Source organism: Lethenteron reissneri, unplaced genomic scaffold (genome assembly GCF_015708825.2).
Source record: "Lethenteron reissneri isolate LAM-NWPU_2019-01 unplaced genomic scaffold, ASM1570882v1 scaffold_1604, whole genome shotgun sequence".
Lineage (NCBI taxonomy): Eukaryota > Metazoa > Chordata > Hyperoartia > Petromyzontiformes > Petromyzontidae > Lethenteron > Lethenteron reissneri.
The window spans coordinates 1-21359 of NW_026891338.1; the positions used below are offsets into that span (position 1 = coordinate 1).

The following is a 21359-nucleotide window of genomic DNA, read 5'->3' on the forward strand; positions in this document are numbered from 1 at the left end:
AAGCCCCAGGATACTTTGGGATCGCCTTCCCATCAACCAGAGGCGAGGAGTGGTGGTCGTGGCTACTTATGCCCCCACCGAAGACGAACATCCGTGGAGGGATGCAGGCAAAGCCGATGAGTCAGACGCTTTCTATGACCTCCTGTCACAGGTGCTGGCTAAAGTGGCCACTCGGGACAGAGTCATCTTGTTGGGTGACTTCAATGCCCGAGTTGGTCATGATGCTGGCACCTGGTCTGGAGTGATTGGAAGGCATGGGCCAGATCAGCTCAATAATAACGGTAGGAGGCTGCTAGATTTTTGTGCAGCCCATGGGCTTGTAATTACCAACACGCTCTTCCGGCATCGGCGCATCCACACAACATCATGGATACATGCCGGGTCCAAGCAAGAACATCTGCTGGACTACATAGTGACGGACCAGCGGATGCGAGCCCATGTCCTTGACACCAGGACCTACCGTGGAGCTGATCTGCCCTCTGACCATCGACTAGTCATCTGTAAGATGCGCCTGCCTTTCTTCCACTCCGGTGGTGGGTGTACACCCAGGATCCCATTCCAACCAAAAGTGGCCTGGTCTCAGTTAGCTGATGAAAGTTGCAAGCGAGAATTTCATCATCGCTTGCAGCTGGGGTTGGCATCGTCCCCCACTCCACCTGATGTCGAGGGTAAATGGGCGAGGTTTAAGACTGTGACTCATGCAGCTGCAATGGCTGCTTTGGGTACGCGGTCCAGACCTCCCCAGAAACCCTGGCTGACAGAGGAGGTGTTCAGGTTAATTGAGAAAAAGCGACAGGCCCACTCTCATCGCCTACAGCATCCCACGTCAGAGAATGAGGAGGTTTACCGCAGCCTTCGCTCGGAAGTTCGGAGAGCCGTAAGGCGCTGTAAGGATGGGTGGTGGTCGCGGGTTGCTGAGGAGATGGAGTCTGCCTCAGTGGCCCGTGATCACAAATCACTATTTAACTCCATCAAAAAAGTAACCTGCAGCGCCACACCTATTACCATCATTAGAGGAAAAAACGGTGATCCAATCTCCGACCCCCAGGAACAGGTTTGCAGATTTGCTGAGCATTTCTGTGAGGTCCTGGGGGAGGGAAATTCTCTCAGCCAGGAAAACATCATGGCACAAAGTGGTGATAACCCTGCTGAGGCTGCGGTGCCTCAAATATTGGAAGAGGTCATCCCCTGTGAGTGGCTGGCTGAGGTGCCAGCTGTTGAGGATGTACTGAGGGCGATCCGGAGTCTGAGACCAGGGAAGGCACCGGCAGAGATGATCTCCCAAGCGAAATGCTGAGGGAGGGTGGCGTTTGTACACAGACTGCCCTATATGACATCATAACAACAGTCTGGACCACTGGACGGGTTCCGCAGGACTGGAAGGATGCCCTGGTGGTCCCTCTTTTAAGAAGGGGGACCGTACCGATTGTAACAACTACAGGGGCTCTCACTCCTCAGTGTGCCGGGTAAGGTCCTGGCAAGTATTATTCAACATCGCCTTGCTAGGCACGCTGAGGAGAGGATTGCGGAGCCCCAATGCGGTTTCAGGAAAGGGCGGTCCTGCACAGATGCCATATTTTCTGTCCGTCTGCTACAGCAGAGGTGTAGGTACTTCCCAAAAGACCCTACATCTCTGCTTTATTGACCTGGTCAAGGCCTATGATACCATCAGTAAGGACTGGGCTCTGGGTTGTTCTTCGTGCTTTCGGAAGTCCCTGACCTCTGCTGCTCACGATCATTAAGGACCTTCATGATGGTGAGCGGGCCCAGGTAAAACTACGTGTCGGGAGTCGGAGCCTTTCCCTGTACACCTTGGGGTGCGACAGGGATGTCCTCTGGCTCCCACATTATTTAACTCTATTTTGACCGCGTAGTTCGTGAAGCCTTCAATAGCGTACCGGGGAATTTCCATTTGGTACAGATATAATGGGAGGCTGATCGATGCCCGGGGTTGCGATCAAGGGATGGCTCCCTATTGGTCAACCACGCTATGTATGCCGATGATTTGGTAATAGCTGCTCATTCAGAAGAGGAGTTGAGACGCTGCTGCTAAGACTGGAGCGTGCCACTAAGAGGTGGGGCCTTACCATCAGCCCCACCAAAACTAAGCACCTGCCTGGGTATTTTGTACCATCGGACACTCCACCCCCACAACTCCCAATTGGTGATGGGGCAGTTGTGGAGAGAGTGGATAGTTTCCCATACCTGGGCAGTGTGCTTATGACCGGCTCCAGTTTATCAGCAGAGGTCTCACTCCGAATCAGTCGAGCGGCAATATCTTTTCATCGGTTGCGTAACGCTGTGTGGAAGCTACCTGGTCTGTCGCTCCACACGAAGCTTCAGGTCTTCTCAGCCATGGTCATTCCCTCCCTTCTCTAAGCTTGCGAAACGTGGACCCCCCTAGTGGAGCATCTTCGCCGGTTGGAAACATTTAGGCTGGCCTGCCTACGATCCATCCTGGGTTTAACCAGGCTGGATTGTGTGAGGAGCTCACAAGTCCTTGCAAGATCTGGGCAAAGTCCCATCAGTGAGCTCCTCCGGCAGGCAAGGCTTCGTTGGCTGGGTCATGTAGCCCGCATGCCCAGCCACTGCATGCCTATACAGCTTTTGTTCGGCCGGATCGAGGGGGCTAAACGGGCGCGGCACAGGCTAGAGAAGAGATGGAGTGATGTGGTACAGGAGGACGTGGAGCTGAGTGGACTTGCCGAGGACTGGTACCAGCGGTGTCAAGATCGGCCTCAGTGGAGGAGGCTCGTGAAGGACGCTACTGGGCAGTTGGAGGCAGTCGCCCTCCAACAACAACGGATGGCGGAGGAGCGACGCTCACAACAAGAGCGGAGCGCCGGGTGGCTAAAGCACAGCAAGTTGGTACAGTAGGGGGCACAGGTGGCGCATCAGCCAGTCATCTCCGGTCATTCGACCCGTGGCACCTGGGTCTGCCTCGTGACCTCCTGCCCGCGGGCGTTCGACACTTCACGTGGCCTCAAGGTGCACATGGCCTGGCACAAGCGTCGTGGTGACGTCACCGCCACTTAGTGGCGAATGGCGGTTGTTGTTGTTGTCTGTGTGTCTGTGTCTCTCTCAGTGTGTCTCTCTGTGTGTCTCTCTCTCTGTGTCTCTCTCTGTGTGTCTATGTTGTGTCTCTCTCTGTGTATTGCAGTCGCAACTGTAGACTTGGTTCAACTTCAGCAGTAAATGTTCTCCCATCCGAGTCATCGAGTGAGTGGATGGGTGAGTGGATGGGTGAGTGAGTGGGTGAGTGGGTGAGTGAGTGGGTGAGTGAATGGGTGAGTGGATGGGTGAGTGAGTGGGTGGGTGAGTGGGTGGTGGTGAGGGTGGGTGAGTGGGTGAGTGGATGGGTGAGTGGGTGAGTGGGTGAGTGGGTAGAGTGGGTGGGTGAGTGGATGGGTGAGTGAGTGGGGAGTGGGTGGGGAGTGGATGGGTGAGTGGGTGAGTGGGTGAGTGGATGGGTGAGTGGATGGGTGAGTGGATGGGCGAATGGGTGAGTGGGGGGGTGATGGGGGTGAGTGGGTGGGTGAGTGGGTGGGTGGATGAGTGATGGGTGAGTGGATGGGTGAGTGGATGGGTGAAGTGAGTGGGGTGGGTCAGTGAGTGGGTGGGTCAGTGACGTGGGTGAGTGGGTGAGATGAGTGGGTTGGTGGACTGGGTGATGTGAGTGGGTGGAGTGGATGGGTGAGCTGAGTTGGGTGAGTGAGTGGGTGGGTGAGTGGGTGAGTTAGGAGGGGTGGGTGAGTGAATGAGTGGGTGGTTGAGTGGCTGGGTGGGTGATAGTGGGTGGGTGAGTTGGTGGGTGAGTGGGTTGGTTGAGGTGGGTGGGTGAGTGGGTGGTGATGAGTGAATGGGTGAGTGTATGGGTGAGTGGGTGGGTGGGTGAGTGGATGGGTGAGTGAGTGGGTGAGTGAGTGGTGAGTGGATGGGGAGTGACGTGGGTGAGTGGGCGGGTGAGGTGGGTGGGTGAGTGGATGGGTGAGCTGGTATAGTGGGTGAGTGGAGGGGGTGGATGGGTGAGTGGGTGGGTGAGTGGGTGGGTGAGTGGGTGGTGGGGTGAGTGGAGGGGGTGAGTGAGTGGGTGGGTCAGTGAGTGGGTGGGTGGGTGGGTGAGTGGATGAGTGGATGGGTGAGTGAGTGGGTGAGTGGATGGGTGAGTGGGTGAGTGAGTGGGTGGGTGAGTGGATGGTGAGTGGGTGAGTGAGTGGGTGGAGGGTGGGTGGTGAGTAGGTTGGTTAGGGGGTGGTCACGTGACCAGTGAGATCTACACAGGACCACAGGTGGGGGCTAGCGGGTGGTCACGTGACCGGTGAGATCTTAGGGGAAGTATCTAAATTCTAGAGGCTCCAGGAGGTCTCTGGGTGGTGGTGGTGGTGGCCAAGGGCGTGGGGCCAGACACACGAGCCGGCAGGCAGCAGACCAGCCGCGCTCCCCGCCAGGGTGCGGGGCTCCACGCTGCTGTTGCTGCTGCTGCTGCTGTTGCTGCTGCCATCACCAACTCGCGGTCTGAGACCTTCGTCCCAGAGAAGACGCCCCCAGCCAGGGCCGTGTCCTGCAGCTGCCCCGGTGACCGGCGCAGTCAGAGCCCGGCGGGCCGCCAGCAGCAGCAGCTGCAGTAGCAGCTGCAGCAGCTGCAGAGGTCACCTGGCGAAGGGGCAGCAGCCCCGCTGTGCTCACGTGGTGACGGTGTCATCGTGAACGCGTGTTGCCTCCGACACGCGCGTCCGCTACTCGGTTGAACCCGCGGCAGGTCCATCAGTCGGTTCACGATGGCCGTGTCAGAGGCAGCGACAGCCTGGGCTCAAGCCCTGGGTCTGGGTGTCGTGGGCTCCATGCCGACCCCCCGATGCCGCTCCTGCTGCTGCTGCTCCTGCTGCTGCTGCATGTTTAGAGTTTGTGTCTCTGTCCCCGTGGTCGCGCGGATTTTTTTCTGGGTCCTCCGTGATTTCCCCCAAACACATTTGAGTGAGTTTATTTATGTGAGCGGGCGAGTGAGAGTATTTGGCAGCTGCTATAAATGTCCACGTGGTGGTGAGGATGATGATGAAGCTAATTGGTAGAGCTCTCATTTGTCATGGCCAGGTCTGGGCCTTCTGAAAGAGCTACACAGCATCTCAATGGGTGGGGGGGGGGGGGGGGGGGGGGCTTACCCGGTGACAAGGACACGTGGTTGAGTTTCTAGTTCAAGTCTCGTGCACAACAACATCATCAACAACATCATCATCACGCCGCCCCTGTTAAGAGGAGTTCCAGCCCAGGTAAGTGTGAGCCTGGCACCTTTATAACCACCACCAGCACCACCAGCACCACCACCGAGCAACCCAGCCCCACCACCAGCACCAGCACCACCACCAGCACCACCACCAGCACCAGCACCACCAGCAGCACCACCACCACCAGCACCACCAGCACCGCCGCCACTGCCACCACCGCCAACCACCACCCACCGCCACCACCACCAGGCCACCACCACCAGCACCACCACCCCCGCCAGCACCACCACCAGCACCACCACCACCATCACTGCCGCCACCACCAACACCACCACCACGGCGGTGAAACACCACCACGCATTCAGACGCTGTCTCCCCGACAGACCTGGTCTTCACCTGAGGACGGCTGCTTGCGTTGTGGCCGAAACGTCGTGAGAATAATTTTATTATGTTTTATTTGTATTATTTTATTATTTCCCTTCTACGTGCCTTTACAGAAAGAACCAAGAAGATGAATCCCTGCAGTCACGAAAGCTTTAAATCGAAACATAAAAATGTATAATTTTTATTATTTTATTATTTCCCTTCTACGTGACTTTACCGAAAGAAGAACCAGAAGATCACTGCAAGTGAGCTTCTTCTCTTTCGGTGAACTAAAGTTTACGAACTGAAGAAGCTCCCAGCATGTTCAGCGAAACGTCGTACATCGTGCCAAGCAACAGGCGATTACAAGCCGAATACGCATCGGAGCTAAGCGCTTGAACCTGCAATTGTAAGTGCCCAAAGGAGACCGCTGACTGAGTGACGAGATGCCAAAGCCTGCCAGTTTCCCAAGTCTTAAGAATGTTCGCAGGAATGCACTTTATTGATAGAAGCAGCAGTTTCAGCGATGGACACAGCGATGCAATCTGACCCGGGTGCTGGTAGCACAATGACAAGCGTTTCTAAAATAATAAAAATGAAACGGTAAAGGTGCAAAGCCCTGGCAATTCTCTGCTCAGATCACTGCCGGCACTTGCGGGAAAACCCCAAGGGAGCCCCTTTAGAAGGTACTTGTTCAAGCCAGACGTCTTGGCAGAGTACCCACACTTTACCCCACCACACGTGATGATCACTGCCCTCAACACATTTCGGTGAACCCATTGATACTGCTGGTTGGGTAGAAGCGGTGGGGGGGGGGGGTTAAGAGAAAGTGCCCCTCTCTTTCAAATTGCCGCACCGGGAGATCAAAGCGAACCGGCGACCTCCAGGGATCGGCGACTCCAGTGCGCGGCTTGCCGTGCTCACCGCTGCGGCAAGTGTCGTCTTCAAAAGCCAAAAATCCATTCTTTTGTTGGGATCAGTTTCTAAAATCAATTATTTTAAAAAAACACACTTGACCAAACCGACGGCAGCTTCTCGGATGCACGCGGAGGCGGCGGGCAAGACGCAAAAACAATGGCGAGAGGACCTCTCGCGAATCCAGAAGAGGCATTCCCCAACCCCTCCCATCCCACCGCTCCCCCCAAGCATGTACCCACGGGGGGGGGGGGGGGCACGTTTCCACGAGAATATCGCGCCACGGCGTTCGCCTCCGGAGGGGTGGGGACGGAAAAAAAAACCCCCGCAAACAAGAGCCTCTATCAGCCAGAGGCAGACCACCCCCCCACCCCCCTCTTAGGGGCGTTTCCCCACTTGTCTATTTGAAGGGCATCTGGATGGAGGAGCAGCTTTTGTAATGGTTGGGGAACTTAACGCGGGTTAATTATACAAGTACGTCAACGATACGGTCGGTGCCCTCTCGCTACGGCACCCAAGCGACCTCGCGACTACAGACGGCGCTGCAATTGTCGACTCTTGTCAGACCTGCCCTCGGTGCTGCGTGCGGTCAGCTCGTTGCTTCATCCTCCACATGGCCGCTCCTCTCATCCGGCTGGCGAATGGTTTGCCTCTGGGTTGGATCATCGAAGTTGAGGCTCTCATGTCTTCGGGGGTGGGAAGGAAAGAAACAGAAAACATTGAGGTTAAATCAACAAATCACGCGCACCTGTGTACGTATGCGTTTGCGTGCGTGCGTGAGGAGCGGTAGTGTAGCGGTTAGCGCGCTGCGCTACAAACCTGGCGACACGGGTTCGATTCCCGCTCACGGCGAACACCAGTGACGATTATACGAACTGGTCCTGGGCCTACCATAGGTCGACTCAGCCTCAAATGAGTACCTGCTGCGGAGTGCAAACATCGCCACTGGGGAGACAAAGGCGGCTGGGCGTGGTGCTGGCCACCCACCCCCTCGTGTGCCGTGCCGGCCTTCATAGGTGCTCGCGAATGACACTTGCTCAAAGAGTCTGTTAGAGCTACACGGGGGATCGTTGTCGTAGTGTAGTGTGCATCTGCAAGTCATCTCGACCAGTCAACCCACGGCACCTGGGTCTGTCCCGCGACCTCCTGCTTGCGAGCCTTCCAACACTTCACGTGGCCTCAAGGTGCACCGCGCACTGGCACAAGCGACGTGGGGATGTCACCGCCACTTAGTGGGAATGTAGTCAGACGGGTCACTGGTTCGGTGCGTGCAGCGGACACAACCACGGTGCCAGCATCTTGCATCCGCCCCCCGCGCGCGACGCTGTCCACTCGGCAGCATCAGCAGCAGACAAGCCACAGTCGCGTTTGGCAGGTCGCGGGCGGTGGGGTCAAGTGTGGGTGCTCCCTCCTGTCCCAAGACATCTGGCGAGCGTGCAAGAGGAGGCCACAACACCCCCCTCCAGAGTGACTGTCTCGGGCTCCTTGCAGTGGCGGCCCTTCCACCAGCAGTGGTGTCAGCGAGCAGTTGCAGGGCTGCGCCTTTATTTAATTATCGTGCGCGCAGTGACTCGGCACGCCGATGAGAGCACCGCAAGCCAGGCGACGCGCGTGTCGATTAGTTTAGTTTGCGTTTCTGACAACGGGCCCCAGAAGATGAGATGACAGAACTATTTGTGAAATCGCTCCATTGAGCGCCTTCATGCACACTGGATCGCACAGGTCGTTCATTTTCTGTGCAAAGTTCCGCGTGTCAAACTGAGAACATCCCTGATCAGGGCTGGAATAAGCCCTAAGTAGAAACAAACTAACAAACGAATTTAATGTAACGGTGTTTTATGCAGTCAATATGGACTGAGCCGAGAGCATGCATTTGTATGCAGTGCTTAAAGAAAAGTGTTAACCTCGTTTCGTGTTTAACCGTGTGACATTTCAAGAGGGCAGAATAATAATAAAATAATAAAAATACAACGTAACAAAATGAAATTCTCACGACGTTTCGACCACAACACAAGCAGCCGTCCGCAGGTGAAGAACAGACGCTGTCTCCCGACAGCCCTGTTCTTCACCTGAAGACGGCTGCTTGCGTTGTGGCCGAAACGTCGTGAAAATTGTATTTTATTATGTTTAATTTTTATTATTTTACTATTTCCCTTCTACGTGACTTTACCGAAAGAACCAAGGATATGAATCCCTGCAGTCACGAAAGCATCAAATCGAAATTTAAGCCAGAATAAGTTCCATTTGCAAGCGTGACCTGGGACATTCATTTGTTGTGTGTGTTGAGGTCCCAACCGAGTCGTTTGCCGTTGCAATTGTCGACTTTGGCAAACTTGGACCCTGACGCCAGCACACACAATGGCCTACTCTTGCGAATGACGTCAAGAGATATTGTCACGGTTATTACACTCGCAGTGATAAATCAGGAACATTCAGTCAGTGCATCTGCTCTGCTAATGAACCAACGGGTCAGCGACACGGACAAGGACAATCAATGGGTTCATTCAGGAGCGGGTGAAACCGTGAAACGGATCTAGGATGTCGGCGGCGTTGACTCGGCACTCCGATTCCCAAGGACACCTCGCCATGTGGCACGAAGCCTTCTTGCCCAAGCATCCAGTAATTTAGCTCGACCTCGAGTTGATCATATAAAATATCTTCTTGGTTCTTTGGTAAAGTCATCACGTAGAATGAAATAATAAAATAATAAAAATAAACATTATTCTCACGACGTTTCGGCCACAACGCAAACAGCCGTCCTCAGGTTTTCTGACTTTACCGAAAGAACCAAGAAGATGAATCCTTGCAGTCACGAAAGCTTTACATCGAAATATAAAATATATTCGTTTCAACTTGTCATGCACCGCACAGAGTTGCACTCACTCTCGAAGACGACGCAGGAAGGCAGCCAAGCGCTGAGCCGGTGCCTACTAACAATCGCCCAAGCTCTGTGGGTCCTCTATATATCAGGTGCATTCGGTCAATCCACTTCTGAAAAGGAAGCCAATAGGTCAGTGGGTTTTACCTGCTAAAATAAAAGTCTAGTTTTCGGTAAAGTCACGGAGACAGCTTGTGTTGCCTCCGAAACGTCGTGATTTCATTTATCCGTTCCATTTTTTCTACCTACGTGATTTTACCGAAAAAACAAAGAGTATGGATCCTTGCAGTCACGAAAACTTCCAATCTAGAATCGTCTAGTTTTATCCGTATACATATAAATGTTTTGTGATTTTCTCACCTTTCCTACACATCGGACTTGTATCGTGTATTGCGTTTGTTGTTGTAACACTCTGACCCTGTCACCCCTGCTGAACATCTGTGAAAAAGAGCTTTATAGCTCAATGGATTCCTCCTGCAGTACAAACAAGCATTCCGATTCTGATACAGGAGGCTCTCAATTATCCGCGCTAATGACGAGGAGGACGGACGGGGATTTAAAAAAAAATCGCGGAAAATCCAAAAATACAACCATTTTCCGTGGATTATCGATGCCAAACACCACGAATATAGGTATAAATCACCGATGGATGCACGTGCTCAGTGACAACACTTTCCTGCTCCGCCGCCACAGAAGAGTCCGCCCACTAAGTGGATAGCAGAGCCCACCCCAGCAACATCTATCAAACTCCTCCCCCCACCCTTGTAAAGATCTGGCAACTACTGTACTGCAGGGGTGGTCACGTGGATTTCGGATCAACCGGAGCACTTATTTGTTCGGCTTAAGCACGTGACTTGTCACGAACGTTTTCAAAATAACAATGCACAACTGTGCGAGGTCGTTAATTTGGCCTCAAAGGGAAAATCCGCAATTTATTCATTTACGTCAAAATCCCAGGCGCGCGGTCAATCCTCAAAATCGGATAAACCGCACGCGGATAATGGAGAGTCTCCTGTATTTCGGTCGCCAGCTCCCTGTGCGCACCCGGCGCCACGAGATACCCCCCCCCGTGTGTCCCTCCCCGCCCCACCTACTGCCTTGTCGCTCACCCTTGGAGCAGACACGCTTGCACGTTTCCTCGTTCGCGAAGTTGTTGTCGTTGCCATCACAGCCAGCCGCTGTAGTGAAAGATCTCGCACGCTTGCTTCTCCACGTTGTAGAAGTAGCGCGGCTTATTGTCCTCGCAGTCGCCCCGCGCGGCCGGCCACAGGCAGATCTTGGGGATCCCTGTCCGACGAGATTGCCAAGAGAATCGGATCGCGGTTCGGTCAACGGTGGGTGTGCCACGGCTGGACCAGTGTTCTTCATTGCAAGGCCCACGGGCCGCTGGTAAACCCTGGTGGCCTTTAGTGCAGCCCCTGATGTGTGGGCCCCCCCCGCCCCCCCGACAACATACAAATGTGAAAAACACCCCCTTGCAGGAGGCGTGGCAGCACTCAAGTAACTTGGGACTTTTTGACCTGAAACAGGTGAAAAATAGGAGGCACAGCCCTGCAAGGTCTGGCGCCCCTGCGCGCCCCAGTTGGCGGAAGGGCCTCCCACTCTTCTTAAGAGGGGAATCTTTGGCCAGCTCTTCCCACCCCGTCGAAAAACTCCTCGAAGGAGTTGGGAGTGGCCGCACTTTCACCCGAAAACAAAATAAGGAGTTTAAAATGGAACGCAATGGGGGAAAAAACCCTACGTGGTGGGGCGGGGGGGGGGGGCGGGAAAGACTTTGCAAATCTAGGACAGCTGTCTGTGGCAGAGGGCGCATTAACCCCAGAGGGCGCATTAACCCAAGACCATCTTGTCACATTGCATCTCTTTGCTCTGCGTAAAAACAGCCGTCACACAGTAAGCGTTCACGTCTCTCTTCACAATCTTTCTCTTGGCAGGAATATAATTTTTTTGCAGGAGCCGTGCGGGAGAGGAATTTGTGTGGCGGCTTTCACCGAAGCAATCGATGAAGCAAACACCAACGCGCGCCTTTAAGGAGGTTCAGTTTACATGCGAGGCAACAATACTGATGAACTTTAATTCAGGAATCGATTGTTACGTTTCTGTCTGCCTGGTCCGCAACGTCTCGCGCGTACTCTCTTCGTCGTAGGTTTCGTTTCGTTTTGCTCCATCCCATTCACTTCCATGAGCCTCCAGACAACGTTAGCAAATCATCAGCATATGCCTCATTTGTAGCGTGAGTATATTACGTAAAGAAAGGTAAAGGTGCAGCTCCGCAATTGCTTGCTCATGCCACTGCTGGCAGAAGGCCCTCCTAGGGAGCTCTAGAGAGTCCTCCTAGACCAGGGGTCGGCAATCAAAATTCAGTTAAAAAACCCTGCGTGGCAATAAACATCTCGCCACCACGGCACCATTCCTTGCACCGAGGATTTGATTCCGTGCACCAGGAACTTCCCAATGCCACATACGGGGCTTGATTTCTCACAAAATATTTTCATATTTTCATATTTTGTGAGGACCCACAAAACTCCCCCCCCTCCCTTGTACCACCCCCACCACTCTGAGGAACAGGTGGGGCCTTGGGGAGCAGGGAAGTATTTTCTGTAACTCAGCCCAGGACGGCTCTGGCCGAAATAAAGCCGCCCTGGGCACGTGTTCACGTTAAAACACGTGCCCAGACAAACTCGATCCGCATGCAGTTCGTACCGAACGGTAATAAATGACCAGCAGGGTTTCGGATATTTTGCTTCCCATTCGAACAGTAATAGTGCCAACCTGACCAACCGAGTGGCTTATGAGAAGAAAAAAGGGTGGGGGGGGGGGGCAGAGGGCGAGGCGGAGGTGAAAAAACATCAGAATCAGAATATGTATTTACACTGGAGAAATACAAAGAGCTATGAAGCTCTTTTTCACAGACGCCCAGTCAAAGGGCCGCTGCAGCGTTGTCCGAACGAGATAGAACACTTCGCTATGAGCAATTCATCGGTGTCTATCGATCCCACCGCTCCGCTTCAGTGCAAGAGGAGAGAGAGAACACCAAGTAGAATCATCGATTCCACACGGCCTCGTCGTCAACATCCAGAGGTCATCGTGGCCAAAGCCGTCGATGCCACCACCACAGCCGCCACCACGGCACCTCATCACCGGCAACTTCCACCCTGCGCCTGATCCCACCGCTGATGCACAGTCGACACGTGACCTCCAATATCTGCCCTGACAGTCGAAACTAAAAACTTTCGACTACTTTGTATTTTACCAGGTAAGGCCCACCGAGCTATGAAGCGATGTTGAAGAAGCGACCGCCACAAATGATAGCTCGGCGAATTGGCTTATCGCACGGAAATGTACAGCAACCAAATACTCGAAATGCGTGATGTCGATTCTCAATGTGGAGGGAAAAATCGGAGGAGCCTGAAAAATATCCACACGACCACAGGGAGAGAGACAAGCAAACGCCACATGTATACAGACAGGTGTCAGTGTCGGAATCAAACCCACGATCGCCTGCATACCAGACAAGGGAGTTAACATCTCCTAGCCACCGAGGAGCCCCCCCCCCCTCCCCGCGCCATGTGCTCTTTGGCCTTCCCCTCGATCGCCGCCCTCACGTGGTGGAGACCACCCAGCACCGCGTGGCCCTCTCCCACCCTCCACGCACGTCCCAAAGAGCACTGCTGCTTCTGCCTCACGGCCTTGCAAAGGCACCAATGTGCACGCGCAAGCTCGTAGCACACGTCACCGCCCCGCCCCCCGCCGCGTGACGGTGACAGACCTCGCACGCCCGCCGCGGTGTGCACAAGTGCGATGATTCCAACTTGGGGTCAACTCCTGCGATTTGTAGTCTCCATTTGCGTTCCCCTCAGTGCCGCGCACCTGACTAATCACGTGCGGTGCAGTTTCCCGTTGATCGAAATTGATTGCCGTGATCCTACCCCCCCCCCCCCCGACCTTATCGAGTCTCCACCGTGCACCAGCGCATGCTCAGCGGCCAGGGGCGCAGTCCCACATTGGGAGTTGGGGGGGGTGGGTGTCCTACTCGTGAACGCTTCCCCGTGGTTATCGGTTAGATTCCAGATAGGTTCCGGTGAAGTCGGCCCCACCCTCGCTTCGTCACGGACAAGAGGAGTTCCGCCGCAACTCCAACCGTATTAAACCTACGGCAACTCCTGGCCACTGACTCGGTACTAACCCCCGCTGGTCGTGGGCTCCCCCGTGTACGATAGGGATCCATCGGCAGCACAATCGACATCTATGTCGCCTTGCTGCAACGGAGGAGTTAAAAAAAAACGGACTCGAAAAAAAGAGTACCGCGATTTTCTTTTCTAAAATGCCGCAGGGCGTCTCTTGGGCCGTACGTATCTTAAAACGCGTCGAAGCTACGCGAGGCCTTGCCACCCGCACGGCGTGCCCCAGAGGGGGCCGCACGCGTCACGTGTAGGCCCAGCGTCGCACGGACCTCTGGTGTTGGGGCGCCTGCAGCTCTCCACGCACTCCTCGGCGGTGCGGAAGTTGTTGTCGTTGCCTCCGCAGCCGCCGTAGACGAAGCTCTCGCACCGGCCCGTGGTCATGTTGTAGAAGTGGCGCGCGATGGCGGCCCGGCAGCGGCCAGTCTCCGGCTCCAAGCGGCACTTCTTGGCCACCTCTGCGACGTGTGGGGGGGGATGGGGGGAGGCACGGCGGGGAGTTTAAACACCGACGTGCAAGGGCGATGACGATGGCGGTGCGTGCAGATGAATGTCGCTGCGGGACTAAATTCTCTGGCGTGTGTCGTGATGGCTACTGCAAGATCGGACGTTCAGTGCTCGCCCGAGCTGCTTTGGTTTCTGGTGGCCGAACGGATACATGAGGAGGTCGCACTCGTTACGCACAAAGTGCTCGCCACAAAAGAACCACAATACCTCGCTGATCTCGTCAAGGAGCATAAACCATCATCACGCAAACTCCGATCATCCTCGCAGCAGATTTTGGCTAACCAAGACGGTCACCGCATCACACGCTTTCAGATGCAGCCGTCTGGAATGCTCTTCTGTCCCATATTAGTAAGCTAATGGACCTATATGCACTTTCAAATCTAGTTCGAAAACTAATTTCCTTAGAACTGCTTTTTTTGTGTTTAGTTTGTTGTCCTTTCCCCGCACCTCTGATGAGCACAGTTGGCTACGTACAGTGCGAAACAAGTTCAACATACATACACAAATAGCACTGGTGGCAAGCGGGCGTTCTCACCACAACCACGTGCTCAGGGGGGGCTCATCCTTGCACTGCAGTCGGTTGGCGGTGGTGAGATGTTAAATCCCTCGCCTGGTGTGCAGGAGGTCGTGGGTTCGTTCTCGACCCTGACACCTGCTGCTGTACATTTAGAGTTTGCGCGTCTCTCTCTCTCTCATCATCATCGTGGTGGCTAGATGTTAACTACCTCGCCTGGTGTGCAGGAGGTCGTGGGTTCGTTCTCGACCCTGACACCTGCTGCTGTACATTTGGAGTTTGCGCGTCTCTCTCTTCCTGTGGTCGCCAAGAGTTTTCTCCGGGTCGTCCGGTTTTTCCCTCCACATTTTCAAAAAACATACATTTAGAGTATTTGGCTGCTATAAATGTCCACATGTTAAGCTACCTTTACACTATGGGGACCTCATTTGCCAGTAAAAATATGATAATTGGTTCTTTACCCTTCTATCTGGCAACAAAACTGACACCTTTTTGCAAGGAGTCATGTTTGCATAGACCGCAATACCTGCAGTCATAAATACAAACAAAAGACATAACTCAGATAATGTGCACTGTCCTTGAAGTCTATGCAAACATGACTCCTTGCAAAAAGGTGTCAGTTTTGTTGCCAGATAGAAGGGTAAAGAACCAATTATCATATTTTTACTGGCAAATGAGGTCCCCATAGTGTAGATGCTTGCCCCGAGCTCTCATACTCTGATGGTGCATTGTCCTTGAGTTGTGCGCCTTTTGGCGTCATCTGGTCCAACCCATATGAGACTAGGCTCGAAGGAAAGCTGTCTCGGGTGTGGACCAATCAACTTCAAGGACAGTGCACATTATCAGAGTTATGTCTTTTGTTTGTATTTATGACTGCAGGTATTGCGGTCTATGCAAACATGACTCCTTGCAAAAAGGTGTCAGTTTTGTTTCCAGATAGAAGGGTAAAGAACCAATTATTAAGCTACCTTGTTGAGCTATAACTTCTGAAAAGGAGCTGGGCCTTGCCAATTAGGGTAATCTGTCTGCCTTTCCCCCCCTCTTCATAGCCCGGTGTGAGAGAGCGTTTAGACCCTGTAGATTCCAGACCTTGGGAGTCAGGACACTGTAAATCATTATTGTTAGAACCGCACCCTCCCCGTGGCCCTTCAACCCACTCGCCACTTTTCTCACAGCTGCAATTAGTTTGGGGCATACAGCTCATTTAGGAGTTGTGCATTAATGCTGACAAAAACCAAACTGAACAAGCTTTGTGAGAAACCATGAGCAGAAACCCTAACCCAACATAGTAAACTCAACCCAAGGGGAGGTGGGAAGGAGGTGCAGGAGGTGAGGACGAGGGGGGGGCTGACAGGGGAGGGGGCTGGAAAGGTGAACATATCTCATGTATCCCAAGGTTCATATAAGATATAGTATTCTGACCCCGAGGCCCAAATTCCATGTTTTTAGAAAGAACACAATATCTCGCCATGTGGGGCTCTCCGGCACGCGAGGCCACCGGGGGTCACGTACGTACTCGACGTTGAACTTCTTTCGCGCCGTGCGCAGCTGACCCCGCTAATCGGACTGTGCGGGGGAAGGACAACAAACTGCCTGAGCGCTCGTTGCCCTCGATAGCCGCCGGCGGCGGCGATGGTGACGTGGTGGGTGCGGGCGCCTACTCTGCACCGTCCCGCAGGCGATGCGGCACTCCTTGTACGTCTCGAAGTTGTTGGCGTTGCCGTTGCAGCCGCCAAAGTCGAACTCCTGGCAGCGCTGCGTGTAGCGGTTGTAGAAGAAGCGCGGGATGAGGGCCCGGCAGGGCCCAATCTCGCTGTCCATCGTGCAGATGGCGCGCGTGGACTGCCCCTCCTCGCTCTCGTCGCCTGCAGGGAGAACGAGGAGGACCCTATAACAAACAACTACTTTGTACGCGCATGTTTACGCTGAACTTCTTTCGAACCATGCGTAACCAACCGTGATAATCGGAGTTAAGGCCCACCGAGCTGAATAGCTCTTTTTCAGACGCGACCTGCCCGCCACAAATGATAGCGTAACGAAGTGGCTTGTCGCGTGGAAGTTTATCGCAGCCGAATACTCTACAAATGCACTTTGATTCTAGACTGCAAACTTCAAAAATACAGCAGCAGGCGTCGGGGTCGGGATCAAACCCACGACCTCCTGTATACCAGGTGAGCTAGCTAACATCTCATAGCCACCACGGCACCACTCTAACCACTGTGGCACCCCGGGGCTTAACTCCTGTCGTAAAAACGACGGCTCATGCACCGTACATGTTTGTCTCATCAATGTCGGGTTCAATCACAATGCCGCAGGCCACAACAACAAGCTCCCCGCCCAGCCACTCAGTCACCCGTGCAGGTCGAGATGCTGCTTCTCTTACTGTGTCTTCCCTGGCAGCGCTCGACTGTGGAATTCCCTCCTTCCACCATCGTCTCTTTTGCCGAGCTTTTGTTTTAAACAATGATTGGCCTTGCTCAATTGAAAAAACACGCTTAACAAGTATTTATTACAATTTTGACAAGTGCTGTTGGTTGCTGGCCGTTTTGACGTTTTGGGCCAATGTTCAGCCTCTGTGTTAAAAAAAGTGCGCTATTCATGCCATTCTTTGAGCTATCGCGAAGGCTCATCCATAAATTACTTCATTGCTCAAGTTCATTGTGGAATGACGCACAAACATGTTTCAACAAAATCGGTAGCAGTGTAACAACATATTTTCTCTCCATGTGTGTCTGAGTTCAACGTACGATCATTTTACTTTTAAGATCATACCAGTGAGAGTCGCCGCATTCTCCGGATTATTGCATGTGTGTGTGTGCGTGTATGTGTGCGTGTGTGTGTGTGGTGTGTGCGTGTGTGTGTGTGCGTGCGTGTGTGTGTGTGTGCGTGTGTGTGCGTGTGTGTGCGTGTGTGTGTGTGCGTGTGTGTGCGTGTGTGTGCGTGTGCGTGTGTGTGCGTGTGTGTGTGCGTGCGTGTGTGTGCGTGTGTGTGCGTGTGTGTGTGTGCGTGTGTGTGCGTGTGTGTGTGTGTGCGTGTGTGTGCGTGTGTGTGTGCGTGTGTGTGTGTATGTGTGTGTGCAACCCGATTTAAATAACATTATTGACACGGAGCACAAGTTTGGGGTGCATCTTACTCGCTGGAGCATATGATAGTCATTTGAAGGATACAATATGTACGTGCATTATGTTTTGCAAGCCTTGACCAACATTTGGCAAATTGCAACCGCGCATTTTCAATCGAAACATGAGGTGAAACTAATTTTCTATCAGCTTCTCATCTGACAAATGTAATGAATTGTTGCCTCTCCAGACTAAGAGCTTGCGCGCCACGCTTGGAGGGGTTATGTCTACCACTGGATATATATTGTATGCACACCGACATCTTAAATATCGCTGTGCCCCATTTGAAAGCTTGAAATGTAATACTGCTGCTTCATTAACCAAAAACCTCCCGATGGCTTTCACGTAATATCTTTGCGACAACAATAAAAACACCATTACAATATAAATGGTGTAAAACTGCTACATTCATTAATGAATTAGCTGTTATTTGTTTGCACGTAACTATCGCAATATGCAACTGCATGTTGCCTAATATCCAAAAACGCACATGGCTAATGAGGATGCAAACTCACGCTTCATTGACTTCAGGCTGTCACGCGTGTATTAGTATCATTAGAGTTTAAAAAACCCCTCGACGTTCATCACGATGGACAGAGGAGCTTCCCAGTTTAACGTCGGCTTTCGCGACCAATATCATCCACAATAGAGTTTTTTTTGGGTTATATCGCGTAGAAATATTTAAATGTTGTGTCGTCAAAAACCAACTGCCACCCGACACAACCAACTAGTAAGGGTTGTCACGTAAACAGAACGTACCAATTCGTCACACTTATCAGCACACATCTATTTTACGCGATCTAACCCCAAAAAAAACTCCATCACGAGTGAGCTGCTTTCCCACCAACCGGTGCCAAATCTCAGCACCACAGAGCGTGCCTGCCCCTAGTCATCCGGCCGTTCACCGCTCTTAAGGCTGCCCCACACACCGATGTCCCATGGAGAGGGGGAGGGCGCACCGCTCGCCGTGGCCGCAACGCCAAGAGGTCCCAGCGGGACGTGGCGGGCGACGGCTCATTCCCAACACGAGCGGCCACTCGTAGCGTTTGCGTTCATGCGCAGCCTTGTCCGCGTTAATCTTTCCCTCAATCGCAGGTCTTAAGATCGGGGAATTCGCAGGTTAAACTCGTAACTTACGGCTCCTTTATCAATCCACTGCGGGACGAAGGTCTCCCCAATACACGTTTGTCGTGTGGATTCGTTTGACTATGCCGTACCACGGTGTCGTGAGAGCAGCGGGCTTGGTGAAGCTATGGAGGGGGGCCAGGAGCAGTTCACATATCACTCGCTGCCGCCTGTCTTTGCCGTGTGAGGCAATCGAACTCGGGTCACTCGGTTCGTAGTACGGTGCACCAGCCATTGCGTGAACGCTCCCTCCACTGACTTTATACCCTTGACAGAAACCAAGGACACTTCAATGATGTCGACATAACCATCCGCGTCAGCACGCTCGTATCTCATCAAGAGTTGTCATTGTCTTATAATGTACTTGTACTGCCTCTGAGGAGTGGAGGGTTTTTGTTCTTCATTTATTCTTCACGAATGTTTCAGCATTTTTCAGCGATTGAGGCTGGTGATGGAATGGGAGCCAAAGGAGGGAAGAGATGGAGAGAGGAGGAGCACGTGGATTGGGGAACAAATGAAAATGAGAAGCGTCACACGGTCAAATTTTGATTTATTAACTTTCGTGACTGCAGGGATTCATCTTCTTGGTTCTTTCGGTAAAGTCACGTAGAAGGGAAAGTAATAAAATAATAAAAATAAAACAATTAAAATAATTCTCACGACGTTTCGGCCACAACGCAAGCAGCCGTCCTCAGGTGAAGAACAGGTCTGAATGTTTCATTCATGTTTCATTCAGACCTGTCTCCCCGACAGACCTGGTCTTCACCTGAGGACGGCTGCTTGCGTTGTGGCCGAAACGTCGTGAGAATTATTTTATTATGTTTTATTTTTATTATTTTATTACTTCCCTTCTACGTGACTTTACCGAAAGAACCAAGAAGACGTCACACGGACAGTGAGAAAACGTAAGTGGGATGCTTGGGCAGGACATATCTCGAGAAGAATGCTTGCGTACGGTGCGAAAGAAGTTCTACATACGCACAATGGTGATGGAATGGCAGCAAAAGAAGGGCCCAGAGAAGTGAGCACGTGTAACACATGTATCCATCAGCGGCCAAACACAAATCAGACTCCCACGCGGACCAAGAATGACACGAGGATGGCATTAGGCAGATCAAGAACGCTGACAACGGCAGCCCAAGGGAGAGATTGTGCCCAGAGAGCGTGGGGGAGGCGTCCAGCCAGCAGTGGACAGAGACGGGATGGCAATGAGCATCCAGGACAGTTGCTCCCACTGCGTAGTTGCTGGGTCAAATTGCACGGGATTAATAGGAACTGAAGAACTCATTTATTTACGAGTTGCCTTTTGTGTTCAATTTGTGGTACTTTTCCGCGCGCCTGCGACGAGCACGGTTGGCGACGTACGGTGCGAAAGAAGTTCAACGTGCAGACGTGTAAGAGCACATCCCACTCGGATTAATGCTCCGGGTTAATTCATCGCAGCACGGAAACAAACGCAGTGCACGCACCATGCAGACGTGCACGGCGCGAACACGTGAACTATAAACTATCGAACGGTCTTCTCACAATCGAGAACACGTCCACTCTCCCACTCACCCTCTCACTCACTCACCACCACCACCAACTCCACCACCACCAACACCACAAACCCCTCCGGCAACGGCGTTGTGGTCCAAAACGTGTCGGAGAGAGACAAAGACGGCCGCGGCGGTAGCTGCAACACTCTCGGCATCATCATCACCTCCTGCTGCTGCTCTCGCTGCGATCGGGAACAACAACCCCCCAAGCGCCGCCATCATCACCATCATCTTCATCTTATCCTCCAACTCCTCCCGCAGTGCGCGCTGCAGTCGCCGCAACACGAAGATGGCGGCGGCCACGTGGAGGAGGAGGCTTCGTCTCCGCTGTGCTCGCGTCAAGGCCGCGCGCCCTTTAAACATCGTCACGTGGCTCGCTCATTGGCTGGGGGGGGGTGAGGGGGCGTGCTGAGGCTACGGCACAACGGCGGTGTCGAGGTTTTGCCGGCTCGGCGACTGGGAAACGCTCTTGCAATCTGCTCCGTCGTGCCAGCCGTGCCCACCACTGCCAATCGGGGCAACCGCCTCGGGCCCCGTGCTCTGTCTCCACTCGTTTTGTCGTTCTCGTGTTCTGCTCTCTCTGTGTGTGTGTCTCGGCTGTTGTCCCTCTCTGCTTTTGTCTGTTCTTCGTGTTTGTGTCTTGTCTCTCTTTAAAATTTCACACTTCACTTCTAACTAAGCAATCTTTGAAAAACTTAATCGAACAGGCTATGCGTTAATTGTGCGTTGACCGACTCTCTGTGTTGCATTACATTTCCAAATTTTCTAGGTTATTTAATTCAGTGTGTCTCTCTCCCTGTCTTTTGCACCGTACCACTCACCGTGCCACTCATTGACATGCTAATTTCTCTAACCCCTCCCTCTCTCGCCGCCCCCGCCCCCTCTCTCTATTTAAGGCCTCAACACAGAGGCGTGGTGTCTCTGTGTGCCTATGTTTGTCTCTCTCTATGTATCTCTGTGATATCTGTCTACTTCTATGCCTGTCTATATGTCTCTG

The 21359-nt window shown here is 53.0% G+C and overlaps 1 pseudogene; it reads right to left on the reverse strand.

The window, feature by feature from the left end:
* Nucleotides 1–4504: 4504 nt before the first annotated feature.
* Nucleotides 4505–20725, reverse strand: LOC133362751 (carboxypeptidase inhibitor SmCI-like; annotated as a pseudogene).
* Between the last annotated feature and the right edge of the window lie 634 nt (nt 20726–21359).